This window comes from Choloepus didactylus (assembly GCF_015220235.1).
Source record: "Choloepus didactylus isolate mChoDid1 chromosome 25 unlocalized genomic scaffold, mChoDid1.pri SUPER_25_unloc2, whole genome shotgun sequence".
In the NCBI taxonomy this organism is placed as follows: Eukaryota; Metazoa; Chordata; class Mammalia; order Pilosa; family Megalonychidae; genus Choloepus; species Choloepus didactylus.
Window position 1 is genome coordinate 3,223,897 of NW_023637607.1, and position 14,103 is coordinate 3,237,999.

Genomic DNA, 14,103 nt, shown 5'->3' on the forward strand with positions numbered 1-14,103 from the left:
TACTCAATCAAAAGGTTCCACTCTAAACTAAATACTAGTAAGTCTGCCCCCACAAGATTGCATAAAAGAACATTGTTTTATGGAGGATATAATAGATTCAAACCAGCACAGATATCAAAAGACATTTTTTCTGAAGTGAAAATACAAATGGCTAAAAAACAAGAAAAAAAATCATCTTCTCTAGCTATTAAGGAAATGCAAACCAAAATCACAATGAGATATCATCTCACACCAATAAGAATGGCTGCCATTAAACAAAATGGAAACAACAAATGCTGGGGAAGATGTGGAGAAATGGGAACCATTGTTCATTAATGGATGGAGTGTATAATGTTATAGCCACTGTGGAAGAGAGTTTGGTGGTTCCTCAGAAAAATAAATATTGAGTTACACTATGATCTGGCAATTTGACTTTAAGTATATACCCAGAAGATCTGAAAGCAGTGAATGAACAGACATTTGCCACCAATGTTCATAGTGGCTTTGTTCACAATTCACAAAAGATGGAAACAATCCTAGTGTCTTTCAACAGAGGATGAATAAACAAAATGTGGTACATACATATGTGCTGGTTTGAATGTATTATGTCCCTGAAAACACAATTATCTTTGATTTAATCTTGTGTGGGCAGATGTATCAGTGTTGATTAGATTGTAATTCTTTGAGTGGAAACATGAAGATGCAACCCACCTAACTGAGGGTGATGACTCTAATTGGATAATTTCCATGGAGGTGTGAGCCCCACCCATTCAGGGTAGGTCTGAATTAGTTCACTGGTGCACTATATAAGCTCAGACAGAAGGAGCAAGCTTGCTACAGCTAAAAGGGACACTGAAGAATGCACAGAAGCTGAGAGAGTAGCTGCAGTTGAGAGACAGTTTGAAGATGGCCATTGAAAGCAGACTTTTGCTCTGGAGAAACTAAGAGACGACAAATGCCTCAAGAGCAACTGAGAGTGACATTTTTGAGGAACTGCAGCCTGGAGAGGACTATCCTGGGAGAAAACCATTTTGAACCCAGAACTTTGGAGCAGACACCAGCCACATGCCTTCCAAGCTAACAGAGGTTTTACAGACACCATTGGCCATTCTCCAGTGAAGGTACCTGATTGCTGATGTGTTATTACCTTGGACACTTTATGACCTTAAGACTGTAACTGTGTAACCAAATAAACCCCCTTTTATAAAAGCCAATCCATCTCTGGTGTTTTGCATTTTGGCAGCATTAGCAAACTAGAACAGATTTTGGCACCAGAAGTGGGGTGCTGGTGCTGCTGAGTTTGCAAATACCAAACATGTTGGAACAGCTTTTTAAATGGATAAGGAAAAGATTCTGGAAGAACTGTGGGGAGCTTGATAGAAAAGGCCTAAACTGCTTTGAAGAGACTGTGGAAATATGGACTCTAAAGGTACTTCTGAAGAGGTCTTGAGCAGAAATGATGAACATGTTGCAAACTGGAAAGAAGGTGATTCTCGTTTTAAAGTGGCAGAGAATTTGACAAAATTGAGCCCTGGTGTTGGATGGGAGGCAGAATTTGAAAGTGATGACCTGGAATATTTAGCTGATGAGATGTCAAAGTAAAATATAGAAGAAGTATCCTGGCTTTTACTTGCAGCTTATAGTAAAATGCTAGAGGAGAGATAAGCTGAGAAATTAGCCATTGGTTTCAAAGAAACCAGAAATTGATGGCATGAAAAACTCTGGGCTTCCATAGGGTAAAACCCCAGAAGCTACAGCCCATTGTGAGGATGTAACCAAACATGGAACCCAGCTGCCATTTCAGTACACGCCAAGATTGGAGAAGGAGTTAAGCAGAAAGGATTTGTGGAAAGTCCTTGTGGATTGTCTGACAGCTTTGACCCCTGTGTGCCTCATATGAAGCCAACAGAATATTTGTGAGCTCTTTACAGACAGAGCCACTGCTGGTTGGGACTGGAAGAGACAGACAAGGAACAAATTGAAGGAAAAATTTCTTCAGAGACAGAGCCATGGATGTTGAGGTCTGGAGTCAAAAGTTCTCAGGCTGGGAGAGCAGAGTGGTCCACACACATGGAAAGGGTGAGCTGGCCCCGGAGGTTGAGGATGGTCCTTCCACCTCAATTATCAGGAAAAGTTTTGCCACCCTAGGCCCCAAAGAGGGTGGAGAACATTCTCAGGGGAATGGGGAGAGCCTGGCTGCCACCCCACTGTTCTGCAGGGGTTGAGCATGTACCCCAGAGATGGAAGAGAATCCAGGTGCTGCCCCAATGTTTGAGGAGGGTGGGGTTGAAAAGGTGGTCTCCCCAATGTGTGGATATGTTGGAGCACTCACCCCAGCATTTGGAGAGGAAAGGGCTGCTGCAAATTCCCTTAGGAAGGATTAGATTCCCACTCTCTCAAGCCCCAAGGATGCAACATTGTTCTGTTAATGACTCTCAGACTTTGAAATCTAATGGAGTTTGTCCTGTGGGTTTTAGGAACTCTTTTGGTCCTATTAACCCTGTTTTCCTTACTGTTTCTCCTTATGGCAATGGGAATGCTTATCCTATGACTGTCCTTCCTTTGCATATTGGAAGCACATAACTTGTTCTGAGTTCACAGATCCACAGCTAAAGGAGAATTATGATTTAGGACTGAACATGCCTATAATTGATTTTGATGAGATCTTTTACTTAGTTATTGTTACTGAAATGACTTAAGTGTTTGTGATACTGTGGTGGAATGAATGTATTTTGTATATGGAAAGATCATGTCATTTTGGGGTATTGGGGTGGAATGTGCTGGTTTGAATGTATTATGTCCCTGAAAATGTCATTATCTTTGATGTAATCTTGTGTGGGCAGATGTATTAGTGTTGATTAGATTGTAATTCTTTGAGTGGAAACATGGAGATGCAACCCACCCAACTGAGGGTTGTTGGGGACGATTAAGGTAGCATGTATAAAATCCACCCTCAGCGATGCCGGAGATATGCAACATGACCGCTAGGGCTAATGTAACAACAGTTTAAGTTGCCCTCAGCCTTCTACGGAAGTGATAGCCGTTTGTGCCTAAGATTCACATCTAGAGTGCTAGCTTTACTACCTGCCTTCTACCCCAGCAACAGTAGCCACCAATCCTGTGCTAGCCTTACATCTGCCATCCGCCCTAGCAACAGCAGCAGCCAATCCTAGGCCGCCACCCATTCGTACTAGCCACTCCCTCTACCTTAGGGTATATATACCCTGCCTCTTCAATAAAGTTTTGCAGCTTGATCAGAAACCTGTCTTGCTGTCATTCCTCGTGTCTCTTGTCCCATACCATTCCTCCCTCACAGGATTTGGAGCTTCCGTTGAACGTCCCGCCGGTCGGGACAAACTGGCGCCCAACGTGGGGCTCGGAGTTCTGTGAGAGACGGAACGCCGCACTCAAGGAGAGAGGTACCTCACACTCACCGCACCCGGGATCACCGCGAATAAACTCGGTCGCGAGACAGATCCGTTCAGCAGTTAAAGAAAGAAAGAAAACCACACCAGGGATCACCGCGGGGAAGCGCGCTCGCGAGACAGATCCGTTCACCAGTCGATCAGTGCCGGCGAAAGGAAAGAAGAAGAAGAAAAGAAAGCAACAAAAGGTAAGCCCCCCCACCCTTATCATGGGACAAGGAATTTCCCAACACGAATTATATGTTAGTCAAGTTAAGCAATCACTCAAGGCACGAGGAACACGAGTTAAGAAAAAAGATCTCACGTGCTTTTTTAATTTCCTGTTACAAACCTGCCCTTGGTTCCCTCAAGGAAGGTACTATAGATCACCAGTGCTGGCTAAGAGGTGGAGATTGTTTAAAAGATTATTTTCAAACCTTTGGTCCTGAAAAAGTCCAGGATTACTGCCTTTTCTTATTGTGAAGCCTAATTAATGGAAATTCTAAAAGTCCACTCTTCAGCTCCAGACGTATCAAAACCTTTGTAAATTAGGAGAGGAAGGCTTGAAGAGAGCACTCTCCTCAGCCCCGCTTCAGACATGCCGGACTCAGTAATTATTAACATGCCTGAAATATCCTTTAAACGAAAATTCTAACAGGAATAGAGCCAAATACCCCCAACCAGTCAAGTCAGCGAGTTGTCACCCGATCAGTATGAAATCAAACCAAAGGCTAAAATTTCTCCCACTTTGGAGGGACCGGAGGTTAAAATTTCTCCCTCTTTAGAAAGCAACTCCCTTCCTCCGTTTCGGCCACCCCCTTATGCACCCGATTTTTTCAAACCATATTCTCATTTTTATCCAGTCATGCCCTTATCTCAGTTTCATGCTTTAGAAGAAGCCACAGAAAATCTCCGGCTACACGCCGATAATTTTAGAGAAACTTTTAAACAGGAGCGGCAGCATACCGCCGATTTGCTCGCGGACCTCCGGTCGGCAACTCAAAGCATTGCAGCCCTTTCGCTTCCAGAAAATGCCCGCTCATTGCGTCTCCATTGTACTCGCCGCGCCTATGCTTTTCCGGTTACGCGTAGTCAGACTCGAGGCTCCCAAAATGGCGTCGCCAGCTCCCAAAATGGCGCTGCCAGTTCTCAACATGGTGTCGCGGGCTCCAAAAATGGCGATTCTGGTAGCGATAGCGAGGAGAGTAATAAATCAGATCTCCCCGACTCTAGCGAAGGAGAGCAGGAGGAAGCTAGTTCCACCTCAACAGCTAAATATAAAAAACTTAGTCTAACATATCTAGAGAAATTAAAAAAGGCAGTGAGTGATTATGGCGCTACCGCCCCCTTCACGCTCGCCCTACTGGAGAGCCTTAGTGAAAAGGAACTTATTCCTAATGATTGGTTCCAGCTAGCCAGAGCTGCCTTGTCTGGCGGTGATTTCCTGTTATGGAAATCTGATTATGAGGAGCATTGTAAAAAGTATGCCACCCGCAATGCCCGTAAGGCCACTTCTAAAACTTGGACCTTAAATAAATTTTTAGGTCAAAGTCCCTACCATCAAAGTGATAAGCAGGCTCAATTCCCCCCAGGTCTCTTAGCGCAAATACAAACGGCCGCGCTTAGAGCATGGAAAAAACTTCCGCAAAAGGGCGCCGCCACTGCCTCTCTTGCTAAATTAAGACAGGGGCCTGATGAGCCATATACTGATTTCCTTAGCCGCCTGCAAAACATGGCTGAGCGCTTATTTGGGGCTAGCGAAAACGAAAGTGATTTTATTAAACACCTGGCCTATGAAAATGCTAACGCTGCCTGCCAAGCAGCAATCCGTCCCTTTCGTAATACTAGCCTTAATAATTACATAAGCTCTGTTCTGTCGCATCGGGCCCCACTCAAACCCTTGGAATAGCTATTGGCGCCGCTCTTCAAAATTTTGCAGCGCAGCACAAAAATTTCGCGGCACAAGCAAAGCCTCCAACATGCTATAATTGTAAGCAACCTGGCCATTTCTCAAGCTACTTTGCAAACAGGAGAAGCTTCGAAGCATGTTATTTCTCATTTACTACATTGCTTCACTATTTTAGGCCAACCTAAAATCATTAAAACAGACAATGGGCCTGGATATACTGGAAAAAATTTTCAAACCTTCTGTCAACAATTACAAATTAAGCATATCACGGGAATACCGTATAACCCCCAGGGGCAAGGAATGGTAGAACGAGCACATCGCACCTTAAAAAATGCCCTGTGCCGTTTAGCCGAAAGTACTCTCAATCTCACCAAACAACGACCTCGAGACCTTTTACATCACGCTCTTTTTGTTCTTAACTTCCTAACTCTGGATGATGAAGGACAATCTGCAGCTGACAGTCATTGGCATCCCAAAACGCAAACGCAACAAGCCACTGTTATGTGGCATGACCCCTTAACGTCAGAATGGAATGGGCCTGACCCCATGATTATTTGGGGACGAGGCTCTGCTTGCATATACGATCAACAGAGGGAAGGCCCTCGCTGGCTTCCAGAACGGCTGATAAAACATATTAATTCTTCATTGCCAAAACAAACCCCTGAGACACTTCCCTCCCCTCCTCTTAATGATAACCTTTCCAGGGCAGAAGCCTCTCCCTGAGAAAAATGTCTTTCTTTTCTCTTCCAGCGCATCAATAACTCCTGCTATAACCCATCCGGAGACAACCAGTCCGCACACAACCGGAAGTGGAAAGAAGTCCTGCTTACAGGTTTATTCCATCACTAATCACATGAATTACCACTTGAATTACTATTGGCTTTTCTTAATTGGTCTTCTGGCTTTGCTGTTTGCAGCCGGATTAGCAACCGTTGCCCCAAAAGATTGGAATCTGTTAGAAAGATTCCTGCTTGCTATAGCATATTTGTGCGTTGTAGGGTGTATTACTTTGCTAGCTTGTCTCCCTTAACACGGAAGAACCTATAGCCTCTATTTGTATGGCTTTGTTATGCCTACTGCCATTTAAAGTTGCCACCTTATATTTTCTCCTGCAAAGTGTGCGTGCCACCTTCGGCAATTCCAACCCCCATCAGCCTTAGAAATGGACCTTAGCACGATGGGAAGATTCCACAGTTATACAAACCCAAATTACAGCAGGACGCCCCTCCTTCCTTGTTTATGCCAGTGATCTAATTAAATGTTCAGACAGCACACCATGCCTTAACAAAGCCCAATATTACATGCGCCCGGCCTCCAACCCCAGAAAACAATATTGCAATACTCCCAACCAGTACTATTGTGCATACTGGGGGTGTGAAACATTAGCTACCAATTGGAAACCTTCCGCCCCTGATCACTACCTAACTTTAAAATGTTCCCCCCTTGGCTGCACACTCAGTAAACGCACCACCTTATCTACATTTGGTGACTCAAACTGTGAAAAACTAAATCTCACCGTACAACTCCCCACTGATAACTCTTGGTTAAACGGTCGGACATGGGGCTTTAGAATCTACTTATTTTCATCAACCAACCCAGGAAGCCTTATTCTAATAAAGAAGGAAGCAGTACAGCAAAAACCTTCTGCCATTGGACCAAATGTAGTGCTCGCGCCTCCAGCTACCCCTCCTATCCCGAGCACGCCCAGTACAAATCTTTCCAAAATTCACCTCACTACCCCCCCTTTTATTAGCATCCCAATATTGTCGTCCTCAAGCCCGTCCATATCATTTGACAGCCCGCTTTGGCCACTACTCCAAGCCACCTTTTTCTCTCTAAACTCCTCCCAGCCTAATTTTACTCGTAGTTGTTGGCTGTGTTTCTCTGCCAAGCCTCCTTATTATGATGCTATAGCTCTTAATGTTACATTTAATACTTCTAATGAAGACAATCCTTCCCAATGCCCTTGGAATGCAAGAAAAATCGGTCTCACTATGCAATCCGTTCTTCACTCTGGGCATTGTATTGGTAATATTTCTGCCTCCTTAAAAACAGTCTGTGCACAGTAGTCCTCTCCATCGCCTGGTAAATTCTATATCCCCCCAACAGGGGCAAAATGGCTGTGCTCTTCCACGGGGCTTACTCCTTGCGTATCAGCAAAAGCCCTAACTGAAACAGGAGAAATGTGCCTCTTAGTGGCTGTGTTACCCCATGTCCTCTTTCATACAGAGGAAGACCTTTATCACCACTTGGTCGCGCAGTCTCCAGCCATGCTAAGAAAGAAAAGAGAACTTGTTACGGTTGTTACTATTGCTTCTCTTTTAGGTATTACTGGCCTAGGCACCGGAATCGCCTCTATCGTTCTCCAAAACCAAGGCTTCTCCCACCTAAGAGCTGCTATAGATGAAGATTTAGCCCGCATTGAAACCTCCATTACCCATCTTGAAAAATCCCTTACGTCCCTATCGGAGGTTGTTCTCCAAAACAGGAGAGGCTTAGATCTGCTTTTCCTTAAGCAAGGAGGGCTTTGTGCTGCGCTAGGTGAGGAATGTTGCTTTTACGCTGACCATTCTGGCATAGTTAAGGATTCTATGACCAAACTTAGGGAAGGAATTGAAAATCGCAAACGTGAGCGAGAAACCCAAGGGGGTATCTCCTGGGGACTTAATGGAATCCTCCCATACCTCCTTCCTATACTAGGCCCCTTAATAACCATAATCCTTATAATATCTTTTGCTCCTTGGGCCATAAAAAAAATAATACAGCTAGTTAAGGATCAAATTGACTCTGCCCTAAGCAAGCCTATTCAAGTGCATTATCACCGGCTTCACCTCGCTGACCAGGGTTTGGATCCAGATCATTTGACTGCTACCCACCCTTACGGGTAAGAAACCCCCTCCTACGGGAGCAGCATATAACTCAAAAGTATGCTTCTAGCGTATGCTATGATTGGTACCGCTGGGTGCGAGGCAAAGCACTGCAAAGGAGGGCCAAAGCAACTAAAGGCCATTTTCGAGCTCCTTGAGAAATATGCCTCATTTGCATAGGGGTTTTGCTCTGCCAAAAACTCCCCTCCCCAGAAAAACAGAGCCACAAACAACTTGGGGAATGAGGCCTCTATTTCCCCCAGCAGGTTAATGCCAAAAGAGTGCTCGATCAGCATTCTTCCTCCATCCTTTTGAAAAACAAAGGGAGGAGATGTTGGGGACGATTAAGGTAGCATGTATAAAATCCACCCTCAGCGATGCCGGGGATATGCAACATGACCACTAGGGCTAATGTAACAACAGTTTAAGTTGCCCTCAGCCTTCTACGGAAGTGATAGCCGTTTGTGCCTAAGATTCACATCTAGAGTGCTAGCTTTACTACCTGCCTTCTACCCCAGCAACAGTAGCCACCAATCCTGTGCTAGCCTTGCATCTGCCATCCGCCCTAGCAACAGCAGCAGCCAATCCTAGGCCGCCACCCATTCGTACTAGCCACTCCCTCTACCTTAGGGTATATATACCCTGCCTCTTCAATAAAGTTTTGCAGCTTGATCAGAAACCTGTCTTGCTGTCATTCCTCGTGTCTCTTGTCCCATACCATTCCTCCCTCACAGGATTTGGAGCTTCCGTTGAACGTCCCACCGGCCGGGACAGAGGGTGATGACTCTAACTGGATAATTTCCATGGAGATGGGTCTGAATTAGTTCACTGGACCACTATATAAGCTCAGACAGAAGAAGCAAGCTTGCTACAGCCAAGAGGGACACTTTGAATAATGCACAACAGCTGAGAGAGTAGCTGCAGATAAGAGACATTTTGAAGAGAGCTGTTAAAAGCAAACTTTTGCTCTGGAGAAGCTAAGAGAGGACAAATGCCCCAAGAGCAACCAAGAGTGACATTTTTGAGGAAATGCAGCCTAGAGAGGAACATCCTGGGAGAAAGCCAGAACTCTGGAGCAGATGCCAGCCACATGTCTTCTGAGCTAATAGGGGTTTTCCAGACACCATTGGCCATCCTCCAGTGAAGATACCCAATTGCTGATGTGTTATCTTGGACACTTTATGGCCTTAAGACTGTAAGTGTGTAACCAAATAAACCCCTTTTTATAAAAGCCAATCCATCATTTGTGTTTTGCATTCCAGCAGTGTTAACAAACTAGAACAATATATGATGAATACTATGCAGCAGTAAGAAGGAATAAGGTCCTGAAATATATGGCAACATGGATGAACCTGAAGATGTAATTCTGAGTGAAATAAGTCAGACTCAAAAGGAGAGAATATTATGTGTTACCTCTACTATGAACTCCATGAACAATGCAAAATCAGCATCATATAATGTAGAATATAGGGGATCTATAGATAGAAGCTAGTGAAGGGGGAAAGATAACCTAATGTGTTCATACATGTTAATGAGGATAAATTTAAAGATATGCTAATGGGTTGGCTGATGCTTTTTTGTCAATTGTATTATGAGTATAAGAGCTACATTGAAGGTGGACATGATTGAAAGGGGTTGTTTAAATGCATGTAACCCACAGATTAGCACTACAAATATAAATAAGTGCTTGCATGATATACTTCTAAGGTCTGGCATTGTTGCAAAATGTTAACAACATAGTAGTGTATGGGAAAACTACCTATTGCATACTAGGGACCATAATTAATAGGTATACCTTACTACTACCACACAAATACTAAGGCTAAATAAACAAGGGCTGATAAGAGCTTTGAAGTATTTGTGGGTCATGAGAATTGTTTAAAATGGAGAGTGATGATGACTGTATAACTAAATGAAGATAATGTGAGACATTGATTGTTTATCTTGGAGAGAACACATGCTATGTGAAAATGGGAACCCCCTACTTAATAAGTCAAGCCCTCAACCTTAAGACTTGCTCTTGTCAAACTTATGGCTGTATAGGAGAGGCTAATCCCACCTATAATTTTGCCTAGGAGTCACCTCTAGAGAACCTCTTTTGTTGCTCAGATGTGGCCTTTCTCTCTCTATTCCCAACTCTGCAAATAAATTCATCACCCCACACCCCAACATGGGACAGGTCTCCCAGGTGAGAGAGTTTCCCTGGCAACATGGGACATGGATCCCAGGAATGATCCTTACCCTGGCATCAAGGAATTGAGAATGTCTTTTTGAGCAAAAGCAGGAAAAGAAAGGCAAAAATAAGGACTCAGTGGCTAAGAGATTCAAAATAGACTCAAGAGGCTGTCCTGGAAATTACTCCTAGGCAAACTTCAGCTGGATATGCCAAAAGGGCACAGTATGACAAGCACAAATTACCAGTATTCTCCAAAACCCTAAAGGTTACCCTGATCCCTCTCTGTGACTCTATAATAAAGTTTCACTCACTAAGTTTATTTTTCAGAAATTTAAATCCTCCAAATTGTTCCTATGCCAGCTTTGTCCCAAAACCCAGAGGCAACAGCCTCTTCAAGAACATTGTCCCAGTTTGCTAACACTGTCAGAAGGCAAAATAGCAGAAATGAATTAGCTTTTATAAAGAGGGGTTATTTGGTTACAAATTTACAGTTCTGCAGCCATAAAAGTGTCCAAACCAAGGCATAAATATGAGTATACCTTCACTGAAGAAAAGCCATTGTCGTGAGGAAAAGTTCTGTTAGCTCAGAAGGCATGTGCCTGGTGTCTGCTTGCTCCCAGGTTGTGTTTCAAAATGGTATTCTCCAAAATGTCTCTGCATCAGCTTCTCAGGGCAAACTCTAGGCTGGTATCTCCAAAGTGTCAGCAAAAGTCTGCTTTCTATGGCCATCTCCAAAATGTCTCCCTCAGCTGCAGCCATTGTCAGGGATCTACAACTCTAAGCATCTCTGATCTAAGCCAGCAAACATTTGGGCATGTGCCAGTGTTTTTAAAGGACTCCAGTAAACTAATCAAGACCCATGCTGATTGGGCAGGACCACACCTTCATGGAAATTGTGCCAGTTTGGGTGTATTGTCTCCCAAAATACCATGTTCTTTAATGCAATCTTGTGGGGGCAGATGTATTAGTGTTGATTAGGTTGGAACCTATTGATTGTTTCCATGGAGATGTGACTCAATCAACTGTGGGCAAGACCTTTCATTGGATAATTTCCAGTGAGATGTTACCCCACCCATTCAGGATGGTCTCATTAAATCACTGGAATCCTATAAAAGAGTTCACAAAGAGAACGTCTTCAGAGCAGCTTAGAGAGACATTTTGAAGATGGCTGTTGAAAGCTGACACTGACGTTTTGGAGTATTCCATTTTGAAACACAAACTGGGAGCAAGCAGACACCAGCCACATGCCTTCCTAGCTAACAGAGGATTTCCAGATGCCAATAACCTTTCTTCAGTGAAGATGCCCTATTGTTGATGCCTTACCTTGGACATTTTATGACCATAAGAGTGTAACTTTGTAACCAAATAAACCCCTTTACAAAAGCCAATCCATTTCTGGTGTTTTGTAAAATGGCAACATTAGTAAACAAGAACAGAAATAATCTAATCAAAAGTTTCAACTACAGTTGGGTGAGTCACGTTTCCATGGAAACAACCTAATCCCAATATTCCACAATATTAGATTAAAATCATGGTTTTTTGGGGGGACATAGTATATCCAATCAAGCAGAAACATCAACCAGATGTGTCCCTGTTTCTCATAATGTCAACACCCCTTTTCAACATGAATATGTTAGGGTGGTCACTGCCTAAACATTCCTAAAATCAGGAAAGTGATTAAATTAGAGTTAGGGGTAGAAACAGACAAGAAAGTATTTAACAAAGGATTACAAATACTGAATCATTATATAATTTATTTTTTCTTAGTTTCCATGGTATAGGAATAGCTAGAAGTAAAGAACTGAAATGGTGGAACTGTAACCCAAAACATTCTTTAAAATTTGCTCCATAGCTACTTATTAAATTGTATGTTGAAAGATCACATTTTTGTATGTAAGTTATAATTCACAATAATGAAATAACTGAAACTGTGGAACTTTAGTGCATAACATTCTTTGGAATTTGCTCTCTGCTTGTTAAATCACACTTTGAAAGTTATCATATATATGTGTGTGTGTATATATATGTGTGTGTATGTGTGTGTGTGTGTGTGTGTGTGTGTATATATATATATATATATATACACACACACATATATATACAAACACATATATATATTATATCCCACAATAAAAAACCTGAGAAAAAATAAATGGAAAGATGAAAGCTCTGGAGAAATGTGGAGAAAGAGATATAACTATTCACCTTTGGTAGAGAAGTAGTACAGTACCACCCCTCTGGAGACAGTGTGGTGGTTCCACAGGAAACTAACTCTAGAGTTTCCCTATGATCCTGCAGCCCCATTATTTGATGTATACATGGAAGAAATGAAAGCAGGGACATAAATAGGCATTTGCACACTGATGTTTATGGTGGCACCATTCATGATTTGCAATGGATAGAGGTGGCCTAAGGGTACATCAGTGGGTGAACTGTAGGGCAAACTGTGGTGTATGCATACAATGGAATGTTGAGTGGCTGCAAGAAGAAATGAAGCTGTGAAACATGCAACTAGGTGAATGAAACTTAAGGACATTATGTTGAGTGAAATAAGCCAGAAATGAAAGGAAAAATATTGTAAGTCCTCACCGCTATAAACAAGCTATAATGAGCAAATGCTGAGAATTGAATTTGAAAGCATATGTTATATCAGGGAATAGAATGTGGGCAGAGATTGGGCAAACAACAATGCAGGAGTACAAAATGTTCAGTAAGACTTATTGTAAAGGTTCCTTGATTGTAAGAACTTGATTTTAATCTCCAGGATAGACCACATGTGGGGAGCACAGACCAGGTATTAGTAAATTCTGAAGGACTGAAATTACAAAAAGCACTTTCTTAGATTATAAATGAATGGAGCTGGAAATCAATAACAGATGGAGAACAGGGAAATTCACAAATATGTAAAGGTTAATAATCATTCTCTTAAACAATCAGTGGGTCAAAGAAGAAATTGCAATGGAAATCTGTAAATATCTTGAGACAAATGAAAACAAGATACAAGATATGAAAAATTAGGGGAAGCACTGAAGCCAATATGTTGAGGGGGAATTTTATAGTTCCAATTGTCTACATTAAAATGGAAGAAAGAGCTAAAATCAATGACCTAACTGAACACCTGGAGAAACTAGAAAAAAAAACAGAAATCTAATTGATCCCAAGATGAGTAGAGGGAAAGAAATAACAAAGATTATATTAGAAATAAATGAAATTGAGAACAAAAACCAATAGAGAGAATAAAAACAACAGATTTGGTTCTTTGACGTCAATAAAATTGACAAACCCCACAATAGCAACTAAAAAAATTAAGTACCTAGGAATAAACTTAATCAATGATGTAAAAGACCTCTATACAGAAAATTACAAAACTTTTCTAAAAGAAATCAAAGAGAACCCAAATAGGTGGAAAGATATTCCATATTCATAGATAGGAAGGCTAAACATCATTAAGATGTCAATTCTACCCAAACTGATGTACAGATTCAGTGCAATTTCAATCAAAATTCCAACAACCTGTTTTGCAGACTTTGAAACACTAGTTTTCAAACTTATTTGGAAGGAGAAAGGGCTACAAATTGCCAATAACATTCTAAAATAAAAGCACAAAGTGGGAGGGCTTACATTTCCCAACTTTAAAGCTTATTATAAAGCCACAGTGATCAAAACAGCATGATTCCGGCACAAAGATAGACATTGATCTATGGAATCAAATCAAGAGTTCAGAAATCAATCTCAGGTATATGGACAACTGTTTCTTTTTTTAATTCA